We start from the raw sequence: 18,242 nt of genomic DNA on the forward strand, positions 1-18,242 counted from the left end.
AATGACCTCCTTGCCCCTCGTTCAGGACAGCGGGTAGAGGCCTCAAAGCCTGCCCTGTGCAGAGCAGTGATAGTCAACTCAGAAATCCATAAATAAGGTGAAATGAAATTTTGTCCTTTATGTTTTGCCCTTCATGCTGTGGGGCGGCCCCAGTCCCTCCGAGCGTGGCGGGTCCACGCCGCCGGTGGCACAAGAGATGATTTCAAGTGGTGCAGCATTGCCCGTCACTTCCACGTAGGTAGCGTGTCAAATCCGTGATTTCCTGGGTGCTTATCGCTCAGGACAGAGCCTAGTCAACAGCATGTCCACTTAAAGAAAAACTCCAAGTGGGAGCACGACCCTGCACGGATGTGGCCAAATCGAGAAGGCGGCCGTGAGGCCCAAGCCCGGGAGGCGTGCGGTGGGCCCCCAGCAAGCTCACCACAAGTCTGTAACATGGAGCCCTCCGGTCTCTCCCGTTTGGTTTCGAGCACAGTAACCCTGGTGGACTGGACCTTGGAGGCCGCAGGGTGGCCTCCGTCCTGGCCCAGGCCTTGTTGTGTGCCCCCACGCCCCAGGCCCTGCTGTCACGGCCCCCGGGGGCCCACACTCATGGGTAATTGCCCTGTGCATCCCAACTCCCGCTCGGTGGTAAAGCTCCGGCGAGTTACGTAACCTGATGAGTAACTGTTTCTTCACTTGCAAAGTGGGAATAATAAATCTCCCTTGCAAAAGCGCCACGGGCATTCGGTGACGGCAGGAATGAGTGCATTTGGCACCGAGTCCGGGGCAAAGTGACACCGGTTGTGTCCGAGTGATGGTGATTAGATCTGCCCCACTCTTCCCCATGTTTGCCAATCCAGATTCCACTTGGGGAAAGTGTTCAGGAGGAAGGCTTCATCCTGGCCAAAGCCTCATCCCTGGGTCGGAAGTGTTTACTCCTGGCCCGGGTACCACAAGAACCTTCAGCCTAGGTGGCCTCTGTGGCCGGGTGGGGGGGCCAGCAGGCACCGCGGATACTGGCCAGAGGTGGGGTGTTTATTTGCACGAGCAAGGACCCGAGCTCCCGTCTAAGAAGACTCGGCCCTCGTGGTGGTGAGGAGTCTTGGCCAGCTCTGTCTGACGGGAGCAGGTGTGTTTTGAGGAGATGGGGTCACGGCAGGTCAGCCGGGAGGTTTCTAGACCGCGTAGGGGTGACGGAGTTACCTAAAAGGAGTCATTGAATTACGTGGTTTGATGATTCTTCAGGAACTACTCCCTGGCTAGCCCACTGTCCTTCATTTCGCACCCATTCCTGGCTCTGATCACTGAGCCCGGAAGAGCCCAGAAGAGCCCTCCCTCGTGTTCCATTCAGATTCTTCTGGAAAGCCCACGGTGGGATGAAGTAAGAGGGCCTGGGTCTGGGTTCCGTCTCCCCGACCAATCGGCAAGTCTGTTAACTGTTCCAAGATGGAATTTTCTCACGGGGTTGTTCTAAGAAGCAGGCATCATAATGTTTGTAAATATGCGGTCTAAAACATCAAAGTACTATAAATATGGTTCTGTTTTAAGTTTCTCCCTCACGTGGCCGGAAGTGCTTTGGTTTCGACCTCCTGTCTTCATTGAATCCAAAGTTTAAAAACGGCCTCTTCCTCGCGTCCGACTCTCGATCTCGGCTCAGGTCTTGATCTCAGGGTCATGAGTTCAAGCCCAGCATTGGGATCCTCGTTGGACGTGGAGCCTGCTTTAAAAAGGGGCGGGGGGGGGGCTCTTCCTCTGATTGGCCAAACACGGTCCAGTCCAGGCAGTTACAGCACACGGGAAGGGTCACCTTGAGGGTCTGAGCAGCGGCGGGTGCCTGCCCACCTGCCCCCAGGGCCTGTCTGTGGAACGAGGGCCCTTGCCGGCCCAGGACTCCCGTGTGCGTGCTCCACCCACGGGGCTTGCAAGCGAGGGCGGAAGCAGTGACAAGCAGCGACACTGAGCCCAGTGTCCATCTAGACGAGAAGCAGTCTTCCCCAAAACAGGAGAGGAAGGGAGGTCGTGACAGTGTATGGTCCCCAGCTTAGGGCCACCCGTCATTGAGTCTTCCTGTCCAGCTCAGGCAGCTGTTCCGGGAAGAGAACTCTGTTCCCAGACTCAGTGTCCTGCACGTGCAACTTCAGAGGCCCCGTCCTGGCGTGCAAGGTCCTGTAGTGCAGGCTTGACTAAGCTCAAGGGCCGTCCAGGTGCTCGGGGGCATTTGTACAGAGAACTTATGCGTTCAGATGGCAGTTTGTTCTCATGGGGAATCTGGATGGAGTTAGAGTGACTCTGTGTCACACGCTGGGAAAACCAGAAATGAGCCCTCTAATTGACCATTATTACGACCCTTTCCTCTCGTAACATGACTGCGAAAAAGCTGCGAGAGAAAGTCCTCAAATCTTGGAGATTCACTTCCTTAACTTCCCCTCGCCTGTGAGCACATGACAAAGAAAACCTCAGAGAATGGTGGGTCTGGCAGGATCTGCTGTTTTGCTTTCCTTTCTCGCCAGACTCCTGGAGAAGCATTTTACTTTTAGGCGTGCATTCAAAGCACATGCACAGTAAGGAAAAAATGCAGCCCCCGTCTTTTGACTCCAGCCTGGCTGGTGGCCTTGGAAACTGCACCTTATAGTGCAGAGAGTGTGACGCCTTGGCCCGAGTCTTGTAAGGAAGAGTGTCTGGAAGTCGTGGCAGATGACCGTGTTCCGTAGCCAAGGAGGTGGGGGGCGGGGGCCTGCAGGGACAGCCTGAGGTCTGGGCACTGGCCAAGAGCTTGGAGGTGCATCACACCAAGGGACTGACACCGTCTGAACTCCTCAGCGGCTTACAACTTGGGGCACATTGTACGGTCTGCGAGTATCCAAGAGAATTGAGTAGGGGGGAAAATGTGATGACTTGGATATTTGGTGGGTAATAATATTACTAAGTCAGATCTGGAGTTAAGGCAAACCCCCAGACATTTAAGTTTATGTAGAAGGTTCCTTTGTGTGTCCTACCCTCTCATCTGTGCCACGGACTCCTGGGGAACTTGGCCCTCTGCGTCAGAGTTATGTGTACTAAGCACCGGTGATTTTAATCCACAGGGTTTTTTGGTTTGGTTTCGTTTGGTTTTGATTGAGGAGCGTAAGTCCTTAGGATATTTTCGTTAGGGTTCTGACATCTGCGGGGGCACAGACGCAGTCTTTATCTGGAGCAGGAGCCGTGAGACCCTGCTTCTTCCGGAATGGGAGGGTTGGAAGGGCCGCTGGCCAGCTGGACGGGCCCAGTGTGGAGGCCGGAGCTGTCCCCTCACCGGGGTGCTGCTTGCGTCCCAGAGGCCACCGAGGGGCTCTGAAACCACGCCGCCCTGGCTCAGACACCAGCCCTGTCCCTTTGACCTCTGTGCGGACACCCTCGCTTGTTGTTTGTGTCACGGGAAGAATACTAGGCCCTCTGTGTGGTGCTGCGAGGGCCCGGAGGCTTGGGAGAGTTCTAACGACACGTTGGTACGTGGCGAGAACTCAGTAGTGGTGAGCTCTTCTGTGTCCCTTAAAAGTGAACACAGCGTAGAAAGTTAGTAAGATAAAATCCAGTGGAGGAATTCGATTTTCAAAATTGTTTGAGGAAATTCTTCAATCCCCAAGCCAGGACAAGAGGCTGAGGCTTCCGGCAAAAAGCAACTAAAATGCCGTGTGCCTGCAAGGCCACAAAGCTGAGCTGCGAGCGGGGAGCCGTGCCCCACAGCTGTGGCAGAGAGAGCGGGCCCCCGGGCGCGACCACAGGCGCGGGCAGAGGCTTCCCTGCCGCACTCGCCCTTCTCCGCTCCAGGCCTGCCAACGTCCAGGCTGAGCCCCAGCACCTAGGAAGGCACACACACTAGGAAGGCTGGTGGTGTCAGGGACGCTGTTCAGTCATTAGTGCCCGTGGGTTCTTTTGTTATTTTGGAAGTTTATATCTCAAGTACCTGAAGACAGTTCTTTTTCAAAATGCTATTTAAACTGAACAAACTGCCTTAAACATAATATCTCAATGCTGAACATCTGGCTGGGGTATTGCATACATCTTTCTAGGCCAACAAAATTTAAAGATTTTTTTTTTTTTAACATTTATTTATTTTTTGAGAGACAAAGGGAGACACAGAATCCAAAGCAGGCTCCAGGCTCTGAGCTGTCAGCACAGAGCCCGACGCAGGGCTTGAACCCACAAACTGCTGAGGCATGACCTGAGCCAAAGTCAGATGCTCAACCGACTGAGCCACCCAGGTGCCCCAAAGATTTTTATCTTTAATTTTTTTTATTTTCATAATTTTAAAAGTTACGTTTATATGTACATTATAGGCACTATTATATATATATTATATGCATGTATATTATAGGCATTTAGATACACGCATATATGTAATACGCACTTACATACATCTATGCACATATAATGTGCATATATATATATATTACTAGATGTAATCAATGAAACAAACATGGGTCTTCTAACTTTGGCTTTAAATCCTAAAGTGAGATGGATAAAATATAAAAAGGTATTAAAAAGAAGTAGAGAGGAAGGGATATGTTAGGCAGACGCGAAAGCAGGGAGCGTGTCGCTGATAGTGGGTGAAGCCGAGTTCAAGGCAGAAAAGAGTCCTTGAGATGGGATTGCTTCACCAGGCCGGAACACGGGGTCTGCAGATGGCAGGAGCGGTGTGGGTGTCGGTGGCCCAGATGACGTAGCCTCCAGAGCCAGAGGGACTGTAAGACAGAATGGAGGAGGCGAGTGGTGGGGAGACCCGCCCAGACCCCCCCACCCTGGAGGACCAGGGGTGACCGCGTAGCGACGACGAGCCAGGAGAGGCTTTGGAGACAAGTGGTCACGAAGCTGAGATTAGCATTACCCTAGGTCACCCAGAAAGCCTCTGCTGCTTCCAGAAAGTTGAAGTAAGTAGAAACCATAGACTGTCATCACGATGCAATAAAAACGGGAATAAATGCAGAGGTAGAAACCAGGCCGCCCTCGGAGGCCCGCGGGGCAGAGGGGGCATTGCTCCTGGCCCGGCCCCAGCTGGCGCTTCCGTGTTGGTGCCGTCGGCTCCTCCGCCGCCCGGGGTTCCCTCCGCGGACGGGCCTCCCCGTCCAGCCCATCACTGGGGGTGGTTCTTTCCTAAAATTGTTTTGTCTGCCGGCTTTTTTGAGTTGGGGTTTGCTTGCTCGTCTCCGCCACTTGGGGGACGGTGCCACGAGAGCAGGGACCTTACCCGTCCCGTGGAAAGCATCCGCTCGGTGGCCGGGTCACTGTCCACGCTGGGACTTGGAGCGGTGCCGTCCCGCGAATGCCGCCTGGTGGTCGTGGTGACCGAGCTGTGGCAGCTGCCCTGCGACCTTCCATCTGCTGCCTCACTCAGTCCACGCCGTCACCCCAGAGGGAGGGACCGTCGTCGTCGTCGTCCCCAACGTGCCAGCCGGCCAGCAAACGTGGGCTCGGCAGACCGCCCCGGAGCTGGCGGAAGGCCGAGCTGAGGGTCCGTGGAGGCCGCCTGGCGGGGGCCTGAGCCCTCGTGGACGGAAGCACCCGGCCTCCTGTGGGTGTCGAGTCCGCGTGCAGCTGTGGTTGTTACCCAAGAACGAGGAGAGACGATGGACACGCCGAAAAGCCAGGAAAGGACCAAAGTGAATTCAGCAACTGCTGTGGTCCATAAAGACGAAAGCAGAAATGAACGAACCAGACGCCGGAAACAAGGAGGACACCCAGGGCAGGTGCTGGAGGAGAGGAAGGCAGGGGAGAGCCTGGTGAACAAGAGAAGAAGCAGGGTCTCCGCAGAAGTGGCTCCGAGGGACGTTCGCAGCCGCACCTCAGTGCATCCCAGGGCCGCCCCCGATAAAATTCAGCTTTCCTTGGCCGTTTGCTCAATGAAAGCTGTCAAAATAATCCCGAATGTACAGCAAGCTGAAGGCCAGGGTAAAGCATTTCCCTTCTCAGCGATCAGCACATCCGCTCTGTCCTGTCTGGCACTTGCATGCTTATGTTCAGGGCCCGGGGCTCCTTTCTGCCTCTTTCCCCCCAATGTTGGTCCCACCTTCTCTAAGGGAAGGGAGACCCCAGAGGCAGGACCCATCCCTTTGGGTTGCTGTCATCTTTTCTTCCTGGTCCTATAACCTCTCAGTATTTTTCTAGCTCGCTGTTGCCCGTTAAACAGTTTTTTTTACATTTTTTTTTTTCTCCAGCTTTCCTTGCTTCGGTGGGAGGTCGGCCGTTAACGCGCCTTGCAGTTCCCAGAAGCAAAGTCCCCGCTGGGACAAGAGCCAGCCCTGGGCTCTCCAGAGGAGAGACCTGTAGGGAGACCGACGGGCTTGTGGTCGCAGGCTAAGTACCTTCCCACCAGCCTCCCTGTTCGGGGCCCTTCACGCCCCTGCTTCGTGGTGCCTGTGACCATCCTTGCCCAGGCCTCGGGTTCGCCGGCACCTGCCAGATTGCTTCTCCACCGTCCCGTGGCCACGCCGCCGGCCTGCCGTCCCTCTCCTCCCAGGTGTCCGGCCAGCTTCTCTCCAGCTTAGCGGTCCTGTTGTCTTGAAGGTGTAAGGCTTGCAAAGAATTCACCATCTTTTTAGTGAGGTTTTAGGAGGAATAAAACTAGATCGGTGCGTTCCATCGTCCATCTATAATCATCATAAATTAGAGCATTATTTGTAATATTGTTTTAAAGGAAAACCATGAGCAGACTGGCTCAGTTTATGAAATTCTAGCACACGTGAATAAAAGTGCAAACAGAAGTGGTCTTGGTCCAGTTACTGATCTACAGCACACACTCAACACAGGGTCGAGCGAGGTAGAAACGGCAGCGTGTGAAGCGTGGTTCTCGGTCGTGCGTTCTACAGAATATGTGCACGAGGAGGCCCCCAGGCGGACGTGCCTCAGGATGCCAAAAGCACATATCTGAATTTTCCTTTCTTATGTTTGGACTTTTATGGTTAACATCTATCATTTTTCTGAAAACAGAATCCTTTAGAAATACGTAACACATCATATGCTAGCAATTGAATACTGAGCTCAAATTTCATTTAAAGACCAGTGGTCAGTTGTATGCAGAGAGAAAGACCTCACATATAGGTTCAAGCCCTTGGCTTGCTTTTTTTTTTTTTTAAAGTTTTTTGTAACGTTTATTTATTTTTGAGACAGAGAGAGACAGAGCATGAACGGGGGAGGGGCAGAGAGAGAGGGAGGCACAGAATCGGAAGCAGGCTCCAGGCTCTGAGCCATCAGCCCAGAGCCCGACGCGGGGCTCGAACTCACGGACCGCGAGATCGTGACCTGAGCTGAAGTCGGACGCTCAACCGACTGAGCCACCCAGGCACCCCGGCTTGCTTTTTTTTTTTATGTTTGTTTATTTTGAGAGAGAGAGAAAGAGTGGGCGAGAGGGGCAGAGAGCGAGAGGGAGAGAATCCCAGGCAGGTTCCGCACTGTCAGCACAGAGCCTGACGTGGGGCTCGATCCCACAAACCACGAGACCATGACCTGGTCCAAAATCACAAGCTGGACGCCCAAACGACTGAGCCACCCAGATACCTTGGATCCTTGGCTTTCTATAGGCTTCCCCTTACAGTACTCACTTGTAAGTTGCTCTCCTGGATTTAAAAAAAAAAAAAAATCACACCGTTCTGTGTAGACCCCGTTTCTGTCTAGAGACCCTGTGGTATTTCCCCTTTTCCTCCCTCTAGGAACTGCTGCTGACACTCTGGTCTTGGAGAGGAGAGTCCTTTCACAACCTCGTAGAGCCAGGAGGAACCCTGTTTCCCAGATGTGGAAACTGAGCCCCCAGAATCTCAGGCGGGTGCCACAACTGTCTCACAGCAGTTAGTCCACCGCCCGGGTCTTGCCGCCTCCCGTTTTTTTCTCTTCTCGCCCACGTGAGCCTACAGCACCCACCACCCAAAAACCGGGTCCACCATGGTCCTTTATAAACCTATCGCTCAAGGGATATTTTCCCATTCAAATCTAATTGTGCCACAAATTGCTAGTACTGAGATGTCCCTGAGCTCGTCTTGAGAGCGTGGCTCCTCTGTGACCTAGCCGCACATGTGTCATAATCGGATTTGAGGCTCACTCAGCCCCTCGCAGGCAGCATTTAAGTAGCTGCTCTGGGGCTGCGCTGTTCTAAGAGCCAGAACAGCAGAGCACAATCTCTGTGCCCAGTTTGCCAGGACACCGTGTAATTGAATTCTGCACAGCCAGACGCCATCGGATTCGGATTCCGCCTTTTGTCAGGTACAGATTTAGTTGCTGAGTGCAGTGCATTAGTGGTCTGCTTGGAAATGCCTGGAGAGGATGAAAAACGTTGCTTCCGTAACAGACATTTTTTAAGGATAGAGCATAAACAAGATTGAGTGACAGAAGCTGACTGCACCTCATTAGCAAAAACAAAAACCAGTGACACGGATCAAGGACAGACTCTATTTCAGGCCTCGCTCTGAGCACATGACGTGTGTTCGCAACAATCCAGGGCGTTGTTGGGCAGTTATCCCCATTTTCCAGTTGAGGAAAGTGAGGCCCTGAAGTCACTAAGGTAGTAACAGGTGGAGCTGAGATTCCAACCCAGGCATTGCCCGCTCGCTTTCTGCTAAGCGAAGGGCTCCAAGTTCGGAGCAAGGTGACGACCTCAGAGTGCCACGAGCATAAGTTGTTTCGATCTAACCGTAAAACAGGGAACATAAAGAAGTCGTCTTTGGAAGTACTTTGTACGGAAACGCCGGCTTTCAAGGACCGGGTCAGGAGGTTTGCCCCGCATGGCTCCCGCTCGGATCGCCAAGTCCCTCCACGGCTCCGGCTCGCTTGGGGTCGCATCCCACCTGCGTCCTGCACAAGCTCTGGGAGCACAAGCTCTGGGAGACAAGCATTTCCGAGGGCGGCTCCATCAACGTGGTGTTGGCTTTGTAATGGAATCTTGTAGTTGCAAACAGAGCGGTTGAGGGTAAAGGTCGCTGAGAGACAGGAGGGGGAAGTTCCTGCCAAGCAGGGACCCTTGGGGGCCGGCTGGGGACATCGCCCCACGCCCTGCAGGTGTTGCTGGCGTGCTGCTGTCCCCGCAGCCCGCCCAGGTCAGTCGTGGAGGAGCGCCTTCCACCTGTGCTGTCCCGTCACGCTCCGCCCGGCCTGCCTCAAAGACCGTGAGCTTGCAGCTCCCCTGCTGAATTTGCGTGTGCTTCTCGGCACAGAAGGTTCTTGGATCCTGGTTGGAAGGCTCTTCTTCCCAGGTCCCGGCACAGCCAAGCAGATCTTACCCAGCACATTTTGCCCCTTGGACGGAAGTACGTGCACGTGATTCGAAGCATCGTCTCCATTTCCCATGCAACGTGGGATCAAAGCTGTAGAACAGGAGCGGCTAGATGTCTTCAACCCATAGCAAACACTCGAGTGTTTCCTGTTTGAACTGGCAATAGAAACATCAAATATTCGGGCGGCACGTCCTTCTCCAAGGGACAAATGAGCCTTGTGGTCGACTCTTGGGACGACGCACTCCGTGTATTTAGAGTGTGTGCGGTTCGGGGAGCGTGATGCGATCGGGCCCTTTCATAAAGCAGCAGGCGGTGCACCTGGGCCGCTTGCCTCGCCTTAAAAAGGAGAACGGGGTCACCCGACTGGGTCAGGCAGAGGAGCGTGCGACTCTTGATTCCGGGGTCGTGAACTCAAGCCCATGTCGGGTGTAGAGATTACTAAAAAAACAATAAAATAAGTAAGCATTAAAAAAACCCAAAGGAGAGCGAGGGTGTGGAGCACTGCAGGTCGGTCGCCTCGCTTCGCAGTTGGCTTTGTGTGGCTGCTGAGCCGCCGCCGGAGCGTTTCCCGGAGAAACGGGAGAAGCTGGCTCTCGGCCCCGGCTGTGTGCTTTGTCCCGGGACCCATCTAGACCCGCGCTGGCCCAGCCGCGGCATCGCTTGTGCCCGGGGCGTGGGGGAGGGGTGTGCTGTGGAGCCGTGCGTCACCGCTAATTACCCCTGCCACCTCGCTATCTCGGGGCCCACGTCGGAGGAGGCGCGGGCGTGGGCGGGCCGTGGCGCTCCACGCCGGCCAGAGCAGCCTCCGGCGTCACGGACCTGGGAGCGGGCCCACAGCCGGTCACGCCTGGCGGGCACAGGTGGACAGACCTGGCACGGGCCTGCCTTCCCTCCTTAGCGGCCTTCCAGCTTCTCTGTCTCACTGTCTCCAGGCTCCGAGTTTAAAATCCTTCTCTTCACAGTTTGTGGATTACTTGAGACGGTAACACGACAGGCGTCAGCGGTGTAGAGGTTTCCGTCTAGTTGACGCCTCCGACTGCTCTCTCGCCCCCCGCGCTGGGGAGCCCGTCCAGCCCGGGCCGAGGGTCGCCCTGCACAGAAGCGTGCAAGTCCCAGGTTAACAACGTCTGGAGTTTGGTCCTGTCAGTGACCTTCGCTCGTGCGGCCCATTCGTGGGGCACCTGTTACCGGGGGGGGACGGCGGAGGCGGGGGTGGCTGTGCCCTCTCAGCCCCCGCGTTCCTCCCCAGGCAGCCGCCCGATTGCGGTGACGAGGCCGCGTCTGTGCCAGAGCCCATCAGAAAGCCCCCAGGGAAGTCCCCTCCGGTCCCCAGGAGGGCGTCAGCCGCTCCCCCCGCCACCGGGGTGCCACTGGCCCTCGGGGACAGGAAGAGCTGCCACCCACCTTTGTTGGCCGGTAGCCCTAATACTGCCGGCCTTTTGGCAGACGTCGGCTGATGGCCCGGCGAGGTGAGGACCGGAACCCAGAACAGGGAAGGACGAGCGCTAATTAGCACGTGCTGCTCCTAGAGGGGAGGAGTCATGGGCATGCGCAGAGATGAGGACGGCAGCTCCTGGCAATGGGACTTGAGGGGTCCGGCACCTCTTTCTATGCATCACCCCCTGGGGGTGGACATGCGCACACACACACGCACGCACACGCACGTGTCCCCAATTTCATGGTTTCCCGTATGTGAGTCCCAGGGCTTGCTCTCGGCACGTCCCGGCACACAGCCCTCCAGGCTTCTTTGTTATGTCCTCCGTTGCCCTTTCCTGCAGCAGCTCTGGGCCAGACATCATGTGCGCAGAGCCCAGAATTCATCAGGAGGGGGTGCTCGTGGTCAGAAAGAACCATTCCTATCTATTTGAGACACAGAGAAAGGAAGGAGAGAACATAAAATCAAAGCTGAAAACGAATCTGTACCTATTTTCAGTATGTCCTTCTCACGGCTCTACCCTGTTCTGTCTGCCGGCGAACACATTAGAAGTTCTAGAATCTTCCTTTGGCAGTCTGTGTGTCAAATGTAATAAAAGCAGTGACTGTTCCTGAAACGATGCCTGCCCGTGTGCTTTCGATAAACGCGCTACTGTGTTGCTGGAGCTCTTGGTCACTGGATGCGGTGATATTATTCAGTATTTCGTCAGGAGTTCTAGTCTGCAGGGAAGACGAAAGGACATAACCAGAGGTGCTGGACATTTACTAATCTGTACTAATGGTAACTGCCGAACTTCATTCCCCAACAGAGGACTTCAGAACTAAATTCTTAAGCAGGGAATATGGCCTTGTGTCAATAAAACGCGGCTTTGGATTGATCTCCATATCCCTAGGAGTTTGACTTGGCTTCATCTTGGCCAAAAAAAAGAAAGAAAAAAAAAAAAACAGGCTTCCAATTCAGCTTGTGTCTCTTAAATTCCTTGTATGTATTACCAGGAGGTGGGGACACATTCCTGAATACACATGTGTGTCCACAGGTGGCTTTAGAAGCTTCGGGAACACAAGGCTTGGAATGACGTCATGACTTCGCCTTGTTCTTACCATGGTAAAGTCTACACGAGAAGTCACTTTGTCTCCCATGTGACTTCCTTCACTGAAAAATGGACTTGCCTTAATTAGGAGTGTTCCTGAGGAAACAGGTCTCTCCTGGCCTCTGTCTTATCTCAGCCGGGCCTGCTGCTTTGGGCCGTCCTTACCTCACTGCCTTCCCCACTGCTCCGTGGAGGCTGCCAGCTCTGGGAGGCTAAGAGCATGAATGGACCACACCCTGGCTCCAGCCACTGCTTTCGAAAGGAGAGCTCTGCCTCGTTGAGTTATGCTCTGATTTCGTGAAAAGGGGTGGTGGATTGGGGGTCGCTGGTGGAACCCCTTCTCTGTGTGCAAAGGGGGAGAGAGGATTTCAGATGTCTGAGGAGGAGCTCGTCGGGTTAATGGGGGAGACCTGGCGATGGGCTTTAACCAGACCTGCGGTCCTGAGTGGACTTTCACCCCAGACTTGACCCCGAGGTCAGCACATCTGCTCCTTCGGGAGGGAGGGGCATAAACCTGGTGAATGTGTGTAACAAAGCTGAATAAACTGCAGAACTGGGTTTTGAAAGGGAACATTCATGATGGGTTTTGAGCTACAGATGGTCTCTTAGCAAAACTTGTTTAAAGCAAAAGTATGACTGTAGAAGCTGCTGGCCAGTATTGTGTCCCCAGATTCACCCGAATTGGTTTCACAGGCGGTGTTTTCATCTTGTCTGAGTCCCAGAATCCTGCCCAGAGAGACTGGGAAAAGGGTGGTCTCGGCATACTCAAAACAGGAAGGAGCGCTCAGTGCCTCTCGGTCGATTTTCGTGGAAGGACCACCCAGCACAAGACAGGGGCGGGCTGGCAGGCAGCACCCAGCGTTGTCGAACAAATGGACACTCTTAGCGTAGAGACGTGGTTCTTCAAAGCCCTGTCTGCTTCCGGTTACCGGTGGTGACTTCCACTCCTTTATGGGAGGTGGTGTGGACGGGGGTGGCGTGCACATTGGCTGTATTTGACCGAAGTAACACCCATTGAGAAGCCTGGCCACGGGCTCGGTGCGTAGGGTGAAACTAAGCCGCCATGGCTCATCCACACTAAGACACCGCTGATTATAGGTCAAGCGTGTTGTAAGGATTCCCAAGAAGGAAAGGAAAAACCATCAAGTGAAAGCCACAGCTTGATTTGGGGACGTCGGTACGGAAAACGTATACACTATAATAGATAGACCGTGATGCTGGCACTTTGACATCGGGAAAGATTTATTATAACTTTGAAAATAATCAAGGTAGGAGTGCATTGAGAGGATTAACTCAGTTTTGAAATGGGGCAGGTGCTAAGGGACAGGGTTCAGAGGCCCCCTCCGCGGCAGTGAACGTGTCATCCAGCTGCATCTGTCTGTCACCCTTGCGAGCTGTGAGAGTGGGGACTTCTAGAGTAGGAGATGCCCCGTTAGCGGAAACGGCCCTGAGGAGCCAGAGCGCGGCGTCAGGATCGCGTCACAAGAGACGCGCAGGTTCTAGACTGGACTCAGCCCTTGTCTTGTGACGTGGGTCTTCCCGCTTCTGGCATTTTCGTTTCAGTCCCTCTGTCACTCGTGAAGAGACTGTTCTCATTCCCAGATCGGACTCTGTCGCTCACCTGCGACAACCCTCTGTGATTGAAATCTGTCTGCTTACGGTCATTTTAAGGGTTTCCACCAAAGTACCTCTGAGAATCCAAAGTGCTGAAATGCCTGTTCTTGGCAGTTTCTCCGAAGACCTTGGTTTTGTCTTAAAAATTTATGTAGACTTTGCATTCTACTCGGATACATGTGGCATTATTTTACCACGAATATGCCTTAAATTAAGGCACCTCTCAGTTAAATGACCTGAGTGTGTTTCCCTCAATTGCTGTGTCCATTCACTGAACATTTGAGGTCCCCCATGTGCTTGTCCAGTTTTACATACTAAGGAGAACGTGCTGAACAAGACAGAGGCCTTCCTCTGTGAAACTTGTGATTAAGGATCCAGTGTGATTACTTTAGGGTTTATAAAACGTAAGCGTTCTGCTCACTTAAGATTCTTCTGGAGAGGGCGCCTGGGTGGCTCAGTTGGTTGAACGTCCGACCTCGGCTCGGGTCATGTCCCACGGTTCGCAGGTTCCAGCCTCACTTCAGGCTCTGTGCTGACAGCTCGGAGCCCGGAGCCTGCTTCGGATTCTGTGTCTCCCTCTCTCTCTGCCCCTCCCCTGTTCGTGCGCTGTCTCTCTCTCTCTCTCTCTCAAAAGTAAATATAAACATTAAAAAAAATTTTTTTAAGATTATTTTCAGGGAAAATGGATTTTCCAGGCAAGTGCACCCTGTTTAATTTGTCCTGTCCTTCAAGGCCCTCTGATCAGAGAAGTGGGCACACAGAGAGCCACTCCTCCCCACTGAGAGTGGCCTCAGTCCCTCCACAGTAGCCTCAGGTCCAGAGGCACCTCTCATGTGTTTTCCTCATTTTTCTTTTAGATCACATATCAGGTCTTAACTTATATTTGTGTCATTAAAGCCTAGTTCAGTGCCTGGCATGTATGATGTAATGATACAGGCCCCATAGTCAAGGTTGGGGCCTACTCTGAGACCTTAGTTTCTATGTCCTGATTGCCTCATATCAAATGTTTCAGATCTGATAAACAAGTCTTGCTACCATTTTTCTGTTACACATTTGGGATCATAATTGCTGATCATTGGGAGAAGGAAAGGAAGGAACGATATAAATAGAAAAAAATAGAGAGGTCACTTAGAACTTCATTTTGATTGGGAAGTTTTTTCAATTAAAAAGAAATCTATTCAGAGCTTAAGTTCTTCAACATAAATACTGGGTACATTAGAGAATGTGTTGGGATTGTGTTTGTGTGTGTGTGTGTGTGTGTGTGTGTGTGTGTTCCAGTCCCAGGAAGATCAACATTAATTTAGAGGTTGTCAGCGTTGGTTCATCTAAAGCCGTCGTGGAAGAGACTGCGATGTGTCTGTACCCCAGGAGTACTTGTGTGGGGCAGCTCTGTGGGGCCCACCCTGGTGACAGTGGCTGCCTTTGGGAGGAAGGATGGAGGCAGAGGATGGTTATGAAGGAAGGAGACTCATCTCCCTGTGTTCTTGGGTGTTTTTGAGGGTTGTTTCTGCTGTATGCGTTTAGTCTGTAGCCTTTTTAGTTTGAAATACAATTCCTATACAGAAGCACATAAAACAAGGAGCGCCTGGGTGGCTCAGTCAGTTAAGTGTCCGACTTCAACTCAGGCCATGATCTCACGGTCCGTGAGTTCGAGCCCCGCATCGGGCTCTGTGCTGATGGCTCGGAGCCTAGAGCCTGCTTCAGATTCTGTGTCTCCCTCTCTCTCTGCCCCTCCCCCGCTTGTGCTCTGTCTCTCAAAAGTAAATAAAAATGTAAAAAAAAAAATTTTTTTTTAAATAAGCACATAAAACCAAGTGCGATGAAGAAGTATAAAAGCAAATAACCACCACCCAGACCAAGGCGCCCACAGCCTCCTGTAGGTCCTGAATGGGTTGAGGGATGCCTGTTTCTATACCCTATAAACATGAAATCATACTGAATAAGTCCTTTTTATCTCAGCTCATTCACCCAACAGCGTTTTGTAAGATGTATTCAGATCGTATAGGGCTCATTCGTCTCTGTGGTTTCAGAATATTGTAGAATATCTGCTGCCGGTGAGCATTCAGGTTGTTTCCAGTTTGGGCTATTGGTGCTGATGGGAGCATTCTCTTACCCTGTTGTCCTGCACCTGCATGAGGTTCGTAGGGTAAGTGGCCAACAATGCAGGTCCCAGCTCCCGGGGCAAGAGTCCACTGGCTATATGTATTCAAATAGTTCCCTACTCTGTGGCCTGCCTTTTTTTATTCTTGGTGGAAAAATTTTGAATTTTACATGTTCAGTTTATCAATCTTTTAGTGATCGTTATTTTTTACGTCTTAAGTTTTCTTGGACCCAAGTAAGTAAAATCAGAAATGAAAGAGAAGTAACAACCAACAGCACAGAAATACAAAAGATTATAAGATAGAGACTACTACAAAAAATTGTATGCCGATAAATTAGACAACCTAGAAGAAATGAGTAAATTACTAAAAACATGCAGTCTTCCAGAGCTGAATATAGAATAAATAGAAAATCTGAATATATTAGTAATTATTAGTAATGAAAGTGATAAACAAACAAACAAAAATTACCCGCCCCCAAAAATACTACCAAAAAATAAAAGTCCAGGACCAGACGAATTCATGGATGGATTCTTCCAAATATTTAAAAAGCTAATGGCTTTTTCCCCAAATTATTCCAAAAAATAGAGTAAGAAAGCTTCTCATACATTCTACTAGGCCAGCATTATCCTGGTACCAAAACTAGACAAAGACACCAGTAAAGAAGAAAACTACAGGCCAATATCCCTGATGAACATAGATGCAAAAGTCTTTGGCAAAGTATTAGTAAACCACGTACAACACCGCCTTAAAAGGATCATTACTGTGATCAAGTGGGATTTATTCCAGGGATACAGGCATGGTTCAACATTTGCAAGTCAATGTGATAGACCACATCAACAAAACAAAGGATAAAAATCCTTTGATTATCTCGGGGCGCCTGGGTGGCTCAGTCAGTTGAGCATCCGACCTGGGCTCAAGTCATGATCTCACAGCTTGTGAGTTTGAGCCCCGCATCAGGGTCTGTGCTGACAGCTCGGAGCCTGGAGCCCGCTTCAGATTCTGTGTCTCCCTTTCTTTCTGCCCCTAACCCACTCACATTCTGTCTCTCTCTAAAATAAACATAAAAAAAAAGTTAAAAGAAAAATTCTATGATTATCTCAACAGATGCAGAAAAAGCCTTTGACAAAATTCAACATCTATTCACGATAAAAACTCTCAACAAAGTGGGTTTAGAGGCAACATACCTCAACATAATAAAAAAAAAAAAAACACAAAAATAAACCCCATTGTAACATCATACTCGATGAAAAACTGAGAGCTTTTCCTCCAAAAGACAGGATGTCCACCCTTGCCACTTTTATTCAACACAGCACTGAAAGTCTTAGCCATAGCAATCAGACGAGAAAAGGAAACAAGAGGCTTAACGCTGGAAGGAGCGTGTTAACTGTCACAGTTTGCAGATGACATGTTACTATACCTAGAAAACCTTAAAGACCCCACCAAAAAAACTATTACAAGTGATCACTGAATTCAGTGAAGTCCCAGCATTCAAAACTAATACCCAGAAGTTGGTTACATTTCTATACACTAATAGTGACACAACAGGAAGAGAAATTAAGAAAAATTCCATTCAAAAATACACCAAAAAGAGGGGTGCCTGGGTGGCTTAGTCAGTTGAGCATCTGACTCTTGTTTTCAGCTTGGGTCATGATCCTGGGGTCATGGGATCGAGCCCTGTATCGGGCTCCATGCTGGGTGTGGAGCCTGCCTGAGATTCATTCATTCATTCATTCTCTCTCTCTCTCACCCTCCCTTCCCTCCCCCTTTGCCCTCTGCCTCTCTGCTCTCTCCCTCTCCTGCTTCTGCACACTCCTGCTCTTAAAAAAAAAAAAAAAAGAAAAGAAAAGAAAAGAAAGAAAGAAACCACCAAAAAGAATAAAATGCCTAGAATAAATTTAAACTTAACCAAGGAAGTGAAAGACCTATACTCTGAAAACTGTAAAACACTGATGAAAGAAATTGAAGATGACCAAATGGAAAGATATACCATGCTTATGGATTGGAAAAATTAATATTGTTAAAATATTTATACTACCCAAAGCAATCTACGGATTCGGTGCAATCCCTAAGTACCAATAGCATTTTTCACAGAACTAGAATAAATAATACTAAAATTTGTATGGAACCACAAAAGACCCTGGATAGCCAAAGCAATCTTGAGAAAGAATAACAAAGCTGGAGGTATCACAATTCCAGATTTCAAGTTACACTACAAAACTGTAGTAATCAAAACAGTATGGTACTGGCACAAAAATAGACACATAGATCAATGGAACACAATAGAGATCCCAGAAATACACCCATGCTTTTCTGGTCAATCTATGATGAGGCAGGAATATATAATGGGGAAAAGACAATCTCTTCAATAAATGGTGTGGGTAAAACTGGACAGCTACGTGCAAAAACACAAAACTCAAATGGATTAAAGGCCTAAATGTGAGACCTGACATCATAAAACTGCTAGAAGAGAACACAGATAGTAATTTCTTTATTGGTCACAGCAACATTTTTCTAGATATGTCTCCTAAGGAAAGGGAAACAAAAGCAAAAAATAAACTGTTGGGACCGCACCAAAATAAAAAGCTTTCACACAGCAAAGGAAACAGTCAGCAAAACAAAAAGGCAACCTACTGAATGGACGAGGATATTTGCAAATTATATATCCTGTAAGGGGTTAATATACAAAGTATATAAAGAGAGTATATAAAGTTGAGTATGTACAACTCAACATCAAATAACAATCATCATCATCATCATCAATTACAAAATGGGCAGAGGTCCCG

At 50.7% G+C, this 18,242-nt stretch overlaps 1 protein-coding gene across 8 annotated transcripts in view; it reads left to right on the forward strand.

The window, feature by feature from the left end:
- PPP2R5C (protein phosphatase 2 regulatory subunit B'gamma) overlaps positions 1-18,242 on the forward strand; it is a 127,233-nt gene that overhangs the window by 52,555 nt on the left and 56,436 nt on the right. The window contains exon 1 of one of the 8 annotated variants that reach the window (XM_042990568.1): positions 8,059-8,211. The exons of the other annotated variants lie outside the window; for them this stretch is intronic. The gene's annotated coding sequence lies outside the window, so the exon portion shown is untranslated. Of the gene's footprint in view, positions 1-8,058; positions 8,212-18,242 lie in introns of those variants that run through there. 8 annotated transcript variants of the gene reach the window in all.

The sequence above is a fragment of the Panthera tigris genome, chromosome B3, assembly GCF_018350195.1.
Source record: "Panthera tigris isolate Pti1 chromosome B3, P.tigris_Pti1_mat1.1, whole genome shotgun sequence".
Classification (NCBI taxonomy): Eukaryota; Metazoa; Chordata; class Mammalia; order Carnivora; family Felidae; genus Panthera; species Panthera tigris.